The sequence below is a fragment of the Zingiber officinale genome, chromosome 8B (assembly GCF_018446385.1).
Source record: "Zingiber officinale cultivar Zhangliang chromosome 8B, Zo_v1.1, whole genome shotgun sequence".
In the NCBI taxonomy this organism is placed as follows: Eukaryota; Viridiplantae; Streptophyta; class Magnoliopsida; order Zingiberales; family Zingiberaceae; genus Zingiber; species Zingiber officinale.
This window is the reverse complement of record NC_056001.1, coordinates 112,008,791-112,020,890: the sequence shown is the minus strand read 5'-3', so window position 1 is coordinate 112,020,890 and position 12,100 is coordinate 112,008,791. Positions and strand designations below refer to the sequence as shown.

Here is a 12,100-nt window from a genome sequence, read left to right as displayed (position 1 = left end):
GAGAGAAGAAGAAAAGGAAAACAGTTGTGGAAAAAAGTGACGAGGGAGTGTGTGCGCGTACCTGCGTACGAGGGATTTCTCCCCTTTTATGCGTCCTCCTGCCAGAACCTGCCCTCCTGTCAGAAAACGTTAGACGCCCGGCTTTGTCCGCTAGTCCAGGACACCTGTCGCGTTGCTATTTGTTGTGAGAGCATCTTTCTGTTAGGAACCTCCGCCTTCGCACTTGGGTTTTGTCCTGTAATGAGGGACAGCTGGCAGGCTACTACTGGCTATGAGGGCATCTTTTCGTTTCAGGAACCTTCGCCTTCACCCGCATTGTTGGTATGTAATGATTACCCCTGACGGGCCGTTGAGATTCTCCGCTCCCTTATCACTTAGCTCCTCCGATTCATTGTGTCTGCGCACCAGCCTGCGCCAGTGGTTCGCACTTCCAGGCCTCCAACTCGCAAACCTGCAGCCCTAACTGTCTAGACCTAGCTACGCTGATCTTCACCCTGCATCCTGCGCTTTGTACTTTCTGGCCCTCAACCGCAGGTCTGTAGCTCGGGCTGCTTCTGATCACTTTGTACTTCCTGGCCCTTCACCGCAGGTCTGTAGCTCGGGCTGACTCTGCTCAGCTCTGCCAACCCTGACTCGTTAGCCTATACCTCCAGTTCTTGGCCTCTGCTCAGCTCTGCCGACCTCGACTTGCGTCCTGCACTTTGTACTTCCTGGCCCTTCACCGTAGGTCTGTAGCTCGGGCTGACTCCGCTCAGCTCTGCCGACCCCAACCCGCTTCCGCCTATGCTGAGCCCTGACTGCCCTGTCAGCCTGCCCTTTTTGAATGCCAAGTCGCCATGACTATTGACCGCCACCTCCTCGTAACTTTTGACCGCCACATAGCCTGGACTTTTCTAATCCTTTCCTCTTGGGCCCCTCCATCACTAACCGTATCAGACATGATTGAGAAAATTAAATAAAAATCTTTCTCTTCAATATTACATAGATTAATGGGTATTTATTTTAAAGACGGATAAATTTATGAATCTGTGATTTAATTAAATAATTTACGCTAAAATTAATATTTTAGAAACCTAGATCTCTGATGCCCCAAGAAACTTTAGCAGGTCACTAATGGTCGGAAAAGGTGGCTCGGGATCTTTGTTTTCTACATCAAATCATTCTCCAACAGAACTCTATGTGCATAATTAATTTTACATTAATCAGCAAGTGTTAATTTCATTAGTTTAATTCTTATTGGGTTTCGGGGGAGAGGAGATCCAACTTCACCTTCCTTTTTTGTTTTAACCGCATCCCGGACCTCCCCTTCCTCTATGTTTTGACCACCATTCCACCTCCCGATTCCGGAGCTCCATCTTCCTCTCCATCTTGACTAGCACCTCTAATTACCCCATCATAACCCCAAAACTGTAACCTGTGTGCAAAAACTCAGGGAGAGATTGCAGTACGATCCAACTATAATTATGAGCGGATTAAGAAAAAGGAAACCAGAGGATCTGGACTCTCCCATTTAGTGAGGCCTTTATTTTTGTTAACCTTATTTTTTATATTTTAATATTATTTATAATTTATATTTTTAAAAAAAAATACTTTTATTTTTAGATTAATTTAAGGGCCCATTTTATTAGGTCTCAATTTTTAATTTTAAATTAATTTCATTGTTTAAGTTTAACAAAATTTTCAATCCATATTACCAAAAATAAATCATCAGGTATTATATATAAAATATTCTTTTATTATAATATTTTTTTAAAAAAAATCTATCCTCATAGCTCTGGTCAATGTATCATGATTTGGACTTTGACTGCGTAAATGCAGAATTAGAAAAATTGCAAATACCCATATTTTCATAGTATAAATGCAAAAATACTACAACGTATGAGTACTAAATGTTAATTATTTTTCTTTTTTTAATTTATATTTCTTTTAACTTAAATATTAAATTCTAAACCTAAAAAATATTAACTCACTAATTATACATGATCCTGTCCGGAAACAACACGGATGACAAGCTGGAGATGTGGCTTCGGTGTTGACGCAGTGAAGACTCTATGCGGATTTGTTGACTCGAAGAAGACTCCTCATGTGTCTTGAAAGGAAGAGGCACGTCAATGCCGAACCGGGAAGGAATTCCCGACGTTGACCCTCCGACGCTCAAATCAATTTCCCGACAATCTCAAGCAGTAAATAACAATAGCTAAGAAATGCAGAAAACCAATATTAAGCATACCTCTTCTGTAAACAGGAACCCTCTTTTATAGTGCCACTGTAGTGTGTATGCACATATCCCTAAGCGTGCACACACTTTCCCAAATATCCTATGAAAAGACAAAGCAAAAAGTATACCTGACACAATTTTTTAAGAAAACCCACAATTAAGCTTTTAAAGTACGATTGCATGCTGAACATGCACATAAGGAGTGGCATTGTTGCTGCAGCCAGGTGCATTGAAAGTGGAAGCAGTGACGTACCGGTGGATGTGATGCACATCGTCAAACCTGGTGGCTGTGGCACTAACTTGCAGCCCTTTTGCTCTTGCTCCAGCTTTGTTCTTAAGGAGGTGGTGATCAGGAGAGACGGTAGCGGCGTTGCATCCTCTTATAGCAACGCTTGGGATCCATCGGCAAAGAATGCGAGCCTAAAGTTGATTGCCTGACTCCCACCTTCTAACTCATCACTTTAATTTGTGTAGTTAGATGAGTCATAGTAATGATATATCTCTAATACTACACATAAGAAAGCCGAAGTGCTCATATATTTTTGATCTTTCATTTCACTTGGTCGTCCTGCTTAGGGCTGCAAACGAATCGAGCCGGCTCGCGAGCTTTTCGAGCCGGTTCGAATAATATTTGATTCGTATTCGAAATTATCGAGCTCGAGCCGAACTCGAACATGTTCGATACTGTTTTCGAGCCGAATTCGAATACTTAATAATTTGTTCGAGTGTTCGCGAGCCGCTCGCGAGCTTTTATTTAATTTATTATATATTTATTTTTTTAGATACTGATTCATTATTGGGTTATATTCTAATCTATTATTGGGTTAATGGGTTAAAGGGTTAAGTAATTACCCATCCATTAGCATTTGTGCCTTTCTACTAACACTATATAATCTAATAACCCTAATGTTTACAAACCCTAGCCCTGCTTCGAGTTTTTTTCCCTTCGACGCCGCCGCTGCCCGCTGCAAACATCAACGAGTGGATCTGTGGACGGGCTAGCTGCAAACATCAATGAGTGGATCTATGGAAGGGCTAGCTGCAAACATCAACAAGTGGATTTGTGGAAGGAGATAGCCCTGCTTCGAGCCTTTGACGTCGCCGCTGTAAACATCAACGAGTGGAAAGAGGTTGAAGGCGACGAGTCGACCATAGAAAGTTGAGAGTAGAATCACATTGAGGACTCGAGGTCATGTGATCGTGCTTCTAGTGGTCGAGAACTCCAGATCTAAAGAGTGGAGATCATCCGCAAGCTTCTTTTTCTGCTTCAACGTTCTTCATCAAGGAAAATCTGAGACGTGAGTTCCTTTTTTCTCTTCACAATCTCTGTTTTACTTACTGCTTGTTTTAATCTGTATATTCATTTTATTTCGTGATGAAATAGAAGTTGCTCGTGTGAACATGCTTCTAGTCTAGTGGTCGGTAACTTGGGATCTAAAGAGTGGAGACCACACATGATCTTCTTTCTCTACCTCAAGCCCTCAACATTCTAATTAGAGGAAATCTGAAAAGTAAGTCTCTTTTTTCTCTTCTCAACCTTTCTCTATTTTTTTTTTGAAGCATATAATTACTCTAGTTCTGTATCATTCTTAGTATTTTTAAAATTTTTCTTTTAGAAGAAATTATTTCTTGTTGTTTTAATCTGCTTGTTCATTTTATTTCTTGAAGAAACATAAGTTATTAGATATTGTTTTCAGTAGAATAGTATTGATTTTGATAACTTTTCGAGTTTATAGTTTTGCACATTTAAGTAGAGTAATGTTCGTTTTCATGAAATTTATTTGAGAAAATTTATTCCTTGATCTTGAAGATATGTTAATTTCATAGGATAATTTCTCTTTCAATCTTCAAAGAATATGGCTGATTCTGCTCCAGCAGCAAATTCAGCTATTCAAGTTTCGTTAGATTCAAATGAAATCCCAGAACAGATAAGGGATAAAGGGGATAGTGTGAATAATAATGCGACTGGGGATGGTAATTTAAGTCCTAAGTTAAAGAAACAAAAGAGATCTCATGTATGGTCAGAAATGATTGAGGTTGAGGATCCAAAAGGTGATAAGTATAAGTGCAAACATTGTCAACTATTCCTTGCAAAAATGAAGACTGGTACTACAACACATTTAAAACGACACTTGGATCATTGTGCTAAACACTTAGAGTCTAAAAAGAAACTTGAAGATAAACTCAAACAACAACAACTATTGTTAGGATTTGAAAGTGTTGATACAACTATGCCACCTTTGTTACATGATGGAAAATTTTGTATGGAACGCATGAAAGAAGCAGCTGCCTCATGGATTTTAATGCATGAACATTCATTTACATTATTAGAAGAAGAAGGTTTTAATATGTTTTGTAGACGTGGAATGCCTGAGTGGACTCGTATATCACGAACAACAGGAAAAAAGAGTTGTTTTGCAATATATGAAGCTGAGAAGAAAAAATTACATAGTTTGCTGAAAAATGTAACAAAAATCAGTCTCACAACAGATTTGTGGAAGTCAAAAAATCAAAAAATAGAGTACATGGTTATCACTGGTCATTGGATTGACTCTTCTTGGAAATTGAATAAATGTGTTCTCAATTTTTTTAATATACCTCCTCCTCGTGGTGGCCCTCAAATTTCATATACCCTTCTTAAGTGTGCAAGGACATGGGAGATTGAAAATAAAATATATACTGTTTCTGTTGATAATGCGAGTGCTAATGATGCTGCAATTAAATATATGAAGGAAGATTTCTTGAAAATAAATAACAATCTGATTTGTGGGGGAAAATTATTCCATGTTCGGTGTTGTGCACATATTTTAAATCTTATAGCTCAGGATGGTCTCAATGAAATTAAGGATATTATTCATGTTATTCGTCAGAGTGTGGATTTCATTAGAAGAACAGATGCTAGACTCATTCAATTTGCTGAAATTGTGAAGCAATTGAAATTACAAGAAAGAAAATTGGTTGATGATTGTAAAACAAGGTGGAATTCAACTTATGAGCTGTTGAGAACAGCAATTGCTTTCAAAGAAGTTTTTCCAAGATTTAAAGATCGGGAACCTAACTACGTTCATTGTCCAACAGAATCTGATTGGGAGAAATTGCTTAAAGTATTTTCAGTTTTGAAAGTTTTTTATCAAGCAACCAAAATTATTTCTGAAACTGAGTATCCTACTACCAACCTTTTTCTAAATGAAGTTTATCGAGTAAAATTAATCTTGGATGAGAAATCTTGTGATGAAGAAGAGTTCATTAGAAAAATGGTGCAAAAAATGAAGGAAAAGTTTGATAAATATTGGGGCGAATGCAATTTATTAATGGCTGTTGGTTCAGTTTTGGATCCTAGATGCAAAATGCGATTACTTGAATTCACTTTTCCTAAACTTTATAACACATTTGAATCAGAGAGTAATATTAGAGAGGTCCAAAAGCTTTTGTATGCAATTTATAAAGAATATGCAGATGCAGCAATTGAAAATCTTCAAGGATCGAAATCCAATTCTGAATCTCAATCTAGCAACAGCTCAACTCAAAATATTAGAGAGCAAGCTACCTTTTCTTCTGGATGGTCTGAGTTTTCATCTTATTTAAAAGAAATTGAAATGGTACAACCTGAAAAATCTGAGCTAGATGTGTATTTAGAGGAAGGGTGTCATAGGCATAATCCAAATGATGCATTTGATGCTCTTGGTTGGTGGAAGCTTAATACATACAAATTTCCAGTGTTGTCAACTTTGGCTAGAGATATATTAGCAATACCCATTACCACAGTAGCTTCAGAAGCAACCTTTAGTGCTGGAGGTCGTGTTATTGATAAGTATCGTGCTTCTTTAGCTCCTGCAACAGTAGAAATGCTGATGTGTGGTGGAGATTGGTGTCGAAAACGACATGGAGTGACTAAAAAGACTAAGGTATGCCACTGAGAGATTTTGCTTCTGTTTTTAGCTTCCAATCAGAAAGTTTATTTTAAAAAAATAAATGATACATTTTATTCTTATTGTTGTAGGTTGAAAAACAACTTTTGACAATTGATTTGCCCATAGATTAAATGAATCATTTTAGGTTGAAATTTGAAAAATCAGTCATGCCACTAAGGTACAAGTTCAGTTTAATTTTTAGCCTTTTATATTTGAGTTTACTAACATGTGTTATATTTTATCTTGTGATGTTTTGCAAGATTGAAGAGGTGGAAGTATCAAACTTTTTATTTTATGAAGCTTTTGTATATCTTGCTGGATTGAAATTGTTGGTAGCTGAACTGGGAAGGGATAGAAGTACGAACTGTCAGTGTAAGTGTCTCAATTTTCAAATGTAGTTTCTTATAATTGATGAAGCAAATAGAATATTATTGGAGGCTAATTTGTGGAAGACATGAAGCACATATTTAAACATTTACCAAAGGTATGCTATGTAGTTTCCTGGGTAGTCCTCACAAAAGTGGTGCAAAGTTTGCATAAGATTTTTTAACGTTACATGCTTTGTTTGCTCATTCTTTCATGGAATATATAGTCTCCAGTTAACACCAGCTTAACATATAATAATAATATGCAAACTATGCAAATTGCTATATCTACAGCCATCGAGACTAAGCAGATTTGATCTACTTCAAACCTTTGGTAGAAGTATCAGTTTTTGCTTGTTTTTATAATGACGAAACTTGTTTTTATAATGACAGGTTGAAGATGGTAGATTGAACTTTGAAGCAAGGGTAGCAGCCAGCATGAACTTTTTTATTTTCTTTAGTTTTGTATGTTTTTTAAACTGGGAATGTAAGGGCAGACCGGTAGAATGAAGATGCAGAATGCAGATTGAAGCTGGGATAGATTGGCTGTATAACTTATTATCATCCCTTTTTGTTTGTTTTTCAAAACCCTGAAATGGAATGTTAACTTTTAATCTGCTAAATTTGGATGTTGAGTGTTCTATGTTTTGAAACATAAGAACATCTTTTATTTTGTTATAAATTATTGAACTATCATTTTGTTTATTGGCCATGTTTATTGTCCTTAGTTTTTATTTGTCTAGATTTATTTTATTTCTTTCCAAATTATTGGAATGGAAAATGGTGTTATATTAAATTTTTATTCTATTTATATATATATATAAAATGGTGTTATCATTTTATTTATTCATATTCTATTGCATATAATTTTAGTGTAAATGATTATTTCGAATCATTGGAATAACTCGAATTCAAGACATTTTGAGCTAAAGTTCGGATTTAGTTCGAATCGAAGTTCGAATAATTCGAATCGAATTCGAATTCGAATCCATTTCGAATCGAGCTCGAGTCATGGTAATTAGTATTTTCGAACTTCGAATCGAATTCGAATAGTATATATATATTTCGAACTCGAATCCGAATATCAATATTTTTATAATATTCGACTCGATTCGATTCGTTTACACCCCTAGTCCTGCTCCCACAAAATGTTTCCACTAACCACAGGTAAATTTGAAAAGCATGGATGGGCCATGGGGAACAACCCAGTACTATGAGTGATTCGACCACCGCAAGTGTTTATTTGGACTATGTAGGAATCGAACCCTCATTGCTTAAGAAACTCATCCATGCATCTATTTACCAATGCACCAAACCTAGAGACTATCTCTATTACAACACTTTTGAAGTTTTTCCTGACATAGCAAAGGCATATAAGAGATTACATATACGAAATGAGTTGAATTCTCGATATACCCCAATCGATATTGCTGTGAACTCTAGAAACTATGAACAACTTGTAGTTGGAATAATAGTCACGTGTATCGAACTATTACCACGACTTCACAACATTTCAACCCTTGACCTGCTGATCTTCGACTGTGAACAATTGACTCCTTCCGCAAGCGATCTACAACAACCTCCATTAATCTCCCTTCTCCACTTTTCCACCCCTCTCTTAATGCCCCAAGACCCTTTATATACTCATGCATATTATGGGGAGAATGGCGAAGGAAAGTAATAGATAATGGGTCAATATCCCATTATCCACCTTGGCATGTCAATATGCCCCAATGTGAGCAATACCAACATCTCCCACTTGTACACAAGGGCTTGTCACCGTTATTATTAATCACAACTCATGTAATCTGTCATATCACCCCACTGGGCTTTCATACATGGTTAGATATCGTGCGACTAGCGAGTTTACCTGCAAAAAAAACTTTTCTAGACACCTGTTAGGATGCTTGAGTAGTCACTATTAATACAAAATATAAAAGCTCGTTGTACTCAAGATCCAAGACTAATTACATTCATCAAACTACTTTCATCAGTGAAAGTAATCCTCAGACTTTGCTCAACTTTGTATCACTATTATGTTCATCCCTACATACATGATCAAAAAAGACGGGTCGGTGATTAGAAGATAATAATGCAATGTCAATTGATCTTCCTTTACACAAATTCGAATCTATCAGTCTGAACCCAACTGCTTTCTTAGACCTACCCTCAGACCTCAATTTATCTTCCGATAATCAGTAAATAGACTAAAGTATCAAACACTAAATTAGGACCTTAAGAAATAACCAAAAGTAATAAGGGCACATGAAATCTCCCTCAAAGATATTGGGTCTCACACAGTAGGGCTCAAAAATATCATGTTTTTGTTGCAAGTAATATAACTCCCATTATCCCTAGTTGTTTTATCACACGTGGTATGAAACACATGTCATAGTGTTATTCCCTCATCTCTCAAACGACATATGTCAAATTTCTCTAACACTGTGCGTGTATGAGACTCAGTCTACATATAAAAATCTACGAAGAAATCTCAAAGAGAGTACCTCAAAGACAATATCACAAATGACAGGTGATATCTAAGATCTCATAAACTGGCTTCTTATCGACAACATGGATGTGGGTATATCCATGTCGGACATGTCACATATGATCTCATCCTGAACACGTATCAGGACAACTTAAGTTTTATCAGGACTACTCTCATAACCTCTTAGAGCTAAAAATGATTTCATCTCCACTCTTGGAGGTGGTCATTCGTGTGAGAGAGTCGACCTTGCCTGCCTGATATATCTATTTCACAAAACATACATAGGATAATCAAAGCAAGTGCATTATAAGATGTAAATGTGACTGAATAATGCATGAGTATCATATATATATATATAGTTAATTAATAAGCATTAATGTCGTCAATAAAGTACAAACTGAGAAATTTTATAAGATACTCAAACCTAATAACTCTCTATGTCCTATGAAGCGATCTTGAGAGATGGATTTGGTGAAGGGGTCAGCTATCATATTGTGTGTCGAAATATACTTGATGGTCACTTCACCCTTCTCGATGATGTCTCTCATAAAATGATATCTAGTGTCTATGTGTTTTATTCTACTATGAAACTTAGGGTCTCAAGTGTAAGCGATAGCAACTTGATTATCACAATAAATCATTATTAGCCTCCCACTATCCACTATAATCCCTAAATCATCTAATAATCTTTGGAGCCAAACACTTTCTTAAACTGTTACGGAGCAAGCCACAAACTCAGTCTCCATTGTAGATAGATCAACATAGATTTGTTTCTTACTTCTCCATGAGATAACCCCGCCATTAATCAAGAAGCTAAACCCCAATGTTGATTTTTGCTTGTCCAGATCACCTTCCCAATTATCATTTGAGTATCCCACAAGGCGCAAATTGCCTCCTCCGTAACACAAGGATATGTTCGCAGTTTCATTAAGATATCAGAAAATTCTTTTTACTGCTCTCCAATGAACCCTTCTAAGATTAGCCTGAATAATATATGTCCGGTTGAGTACACATCATTGCACACATAAGACTTCCAACTGCACTATAGTAAGGTACTTTACTCATTCCCTTTATTTCTTCCTGAGTTTTAGGACACATTTCCATATAGGCCTTCTCCTTTAGCAATTGGAGTATCTATGAGATTACTTTCACTCATCCCAAAGCGCTCGAGAATTTTCTTAATGTAGGCCTCTTGTGAAAGAGCCAACATTTTTCTCGAGCGACCCCTCAGTATTCCGAGGATAAACTCAGCTTCACCCATGTATTTCATATCGAAACTGGCTGACAACTATATTTTAATAGTTATTAAATACTCAATGGTGTTCCAAGCCAATAATATGTCATCCACATACAACGATATAATCACAAAAGAGTTATCTCATCGTATTAGATGGACACAATGATCCTCTTCGACCATCGTCAAATCGTAAGATAGCACCTCCTCGTGAAATCTTACGTATCACTGTCTAGATGATTGTTTTAGGCCATATGTTGACTTTTGAAGTCGACAAACCTTATCTTCATGACCTACTAGAACAAACTCAGGGGGTTGTTCCATGTAAATGTCCTCATCTAGATTCCCATTAACGAAAGAAGCTTTAATGTCTTTCTAGTGTAACGTCATATCCAAATAAGCGACAATCGCTAAAAGTAAATGAATCGATGTAAACTTGACTACTACGGAAAATGTCTCCTCATAGTCATGCCCGTAAAACTCTTGGTTACCAAATGAGTTTTATACTTCTCGATCGATCTATAGGCCTTCCTTTTGATTTTGAGAACCCATGTGTTTCCAATGGCCTTTCTATCATTGGATGAGTCAACTAGGTCTCAAACCTTGTTGATTTCCATTGGTTCCATTTCTTCCTACATGGCCTTCTACCATTGGTCATTTACTGAACCCTCGATAGCCTCTCTAAATGACCTTGGTTCTTCATTGTCCTCTCTGAATGTCCTTATTGATATAACACCAATAGGCAGAAATCGAGTTGGAAATGATATAGAAGAAGATCAAAAATGTTAAATCAACATCTTAGAAATAAAATATCACATCAATAGTATGAAATCAGTTCAATACTATGAAGGAACTACAACAGTAGAGAATCACATGATGAACATTAATATAACAAGAGAATGAAGCCATAATAGACATACAATAAAATGATGCTAGTAGTAAAGAACTACATCATATACATATTAAAATAGCACCATAGCATGAGACGTCATTAGAAAGCCCACAGAAAACACCAACGTACGACATCACATCAAAATTCAAAGATGCTAAAAGTGTCAAGATGAAAACAAAATCTTAGCTTCCATGTCTCTGAGAAACTCTACCCAATAAACTGAGACGTCTTCTAAAACCCAATCCTATGCATGCAAATCTAAGAGCATCCCCAAAGGTTAGGGATATCTCTCCCAAGTATTTGTGGTCCCCATTTTCACATCATTCTTTAAATATCCTACTATTTAAATGTCTCAAATCTCACAATGAAATATTCCACCAATCAAATATTCATTCTCCAATATCCCCAATTCCACAATCAAATATCTCACCAACCAAATATTTATGCGGTCCACGACCATTTTATTAACTTATATTTAATTTTTAAAAAAATAAAATAGAAGACATATAAATTTACTATATCATACAAATACAAATATTTTATAAATTTGAAATTGAAATATAGAGGTACAAATCATATTAAATTAATAAAACACATAACGATAAACTACAATTAATAAAATAAACATGGAGCGGATAAAATAAACCATAAAAATTAACTACATGTTCAATTTTTTCTTCAGTTGTTCACATATCACTAGATGATTTTGAAATTGATCATCTGTCATGCCTCGTGTGTCCATTACAAGGAGTTAATGTACTTGGATGAGTTGATCCACTTTTTTATTGTTATTATACTCTTTCAAATGTGTCATTGATTGTTATATAGCCTAATTCAATTCATCAATTAAGCCTACTCTTTATTTACCTTTCCTCTTTACTACTTTCTGTCTGATTGTACGAGATAGATTTCTCTATCATCTATATCAACAGTTGTGTTTGGATTAGAAAAGTCAGTGTGTGCACCTGATGATTCTGATGTTCTTACTTTCT

General features: G+C 36.2%; 1 long non-coding RNA gene across 1 annotated transcript; it reads left to right on the top strand.

Moving 5' to 3' along the window:
* The first annotated feature begins 3,159 nt into the window (after nt 1-3,159).
* LOC122014281 lies at nt 3,160-7,073 on the top strand. Its single transcript, XR_006120629.1, has 6 exons — nt 3,160-3,516; nt 3,603-3,729; nt 6,047-6,123; nt 6,219-6,307; nt 6,390-6,501; nt 6,888-7,073. It is a non-coding gene; the product is annotated as an uncharacterized LOC122014281 (long non-coding RNA).
* The last annotated feature ends 5,027 nt before the right edge of the window (nt 7,074-12,100 follow it).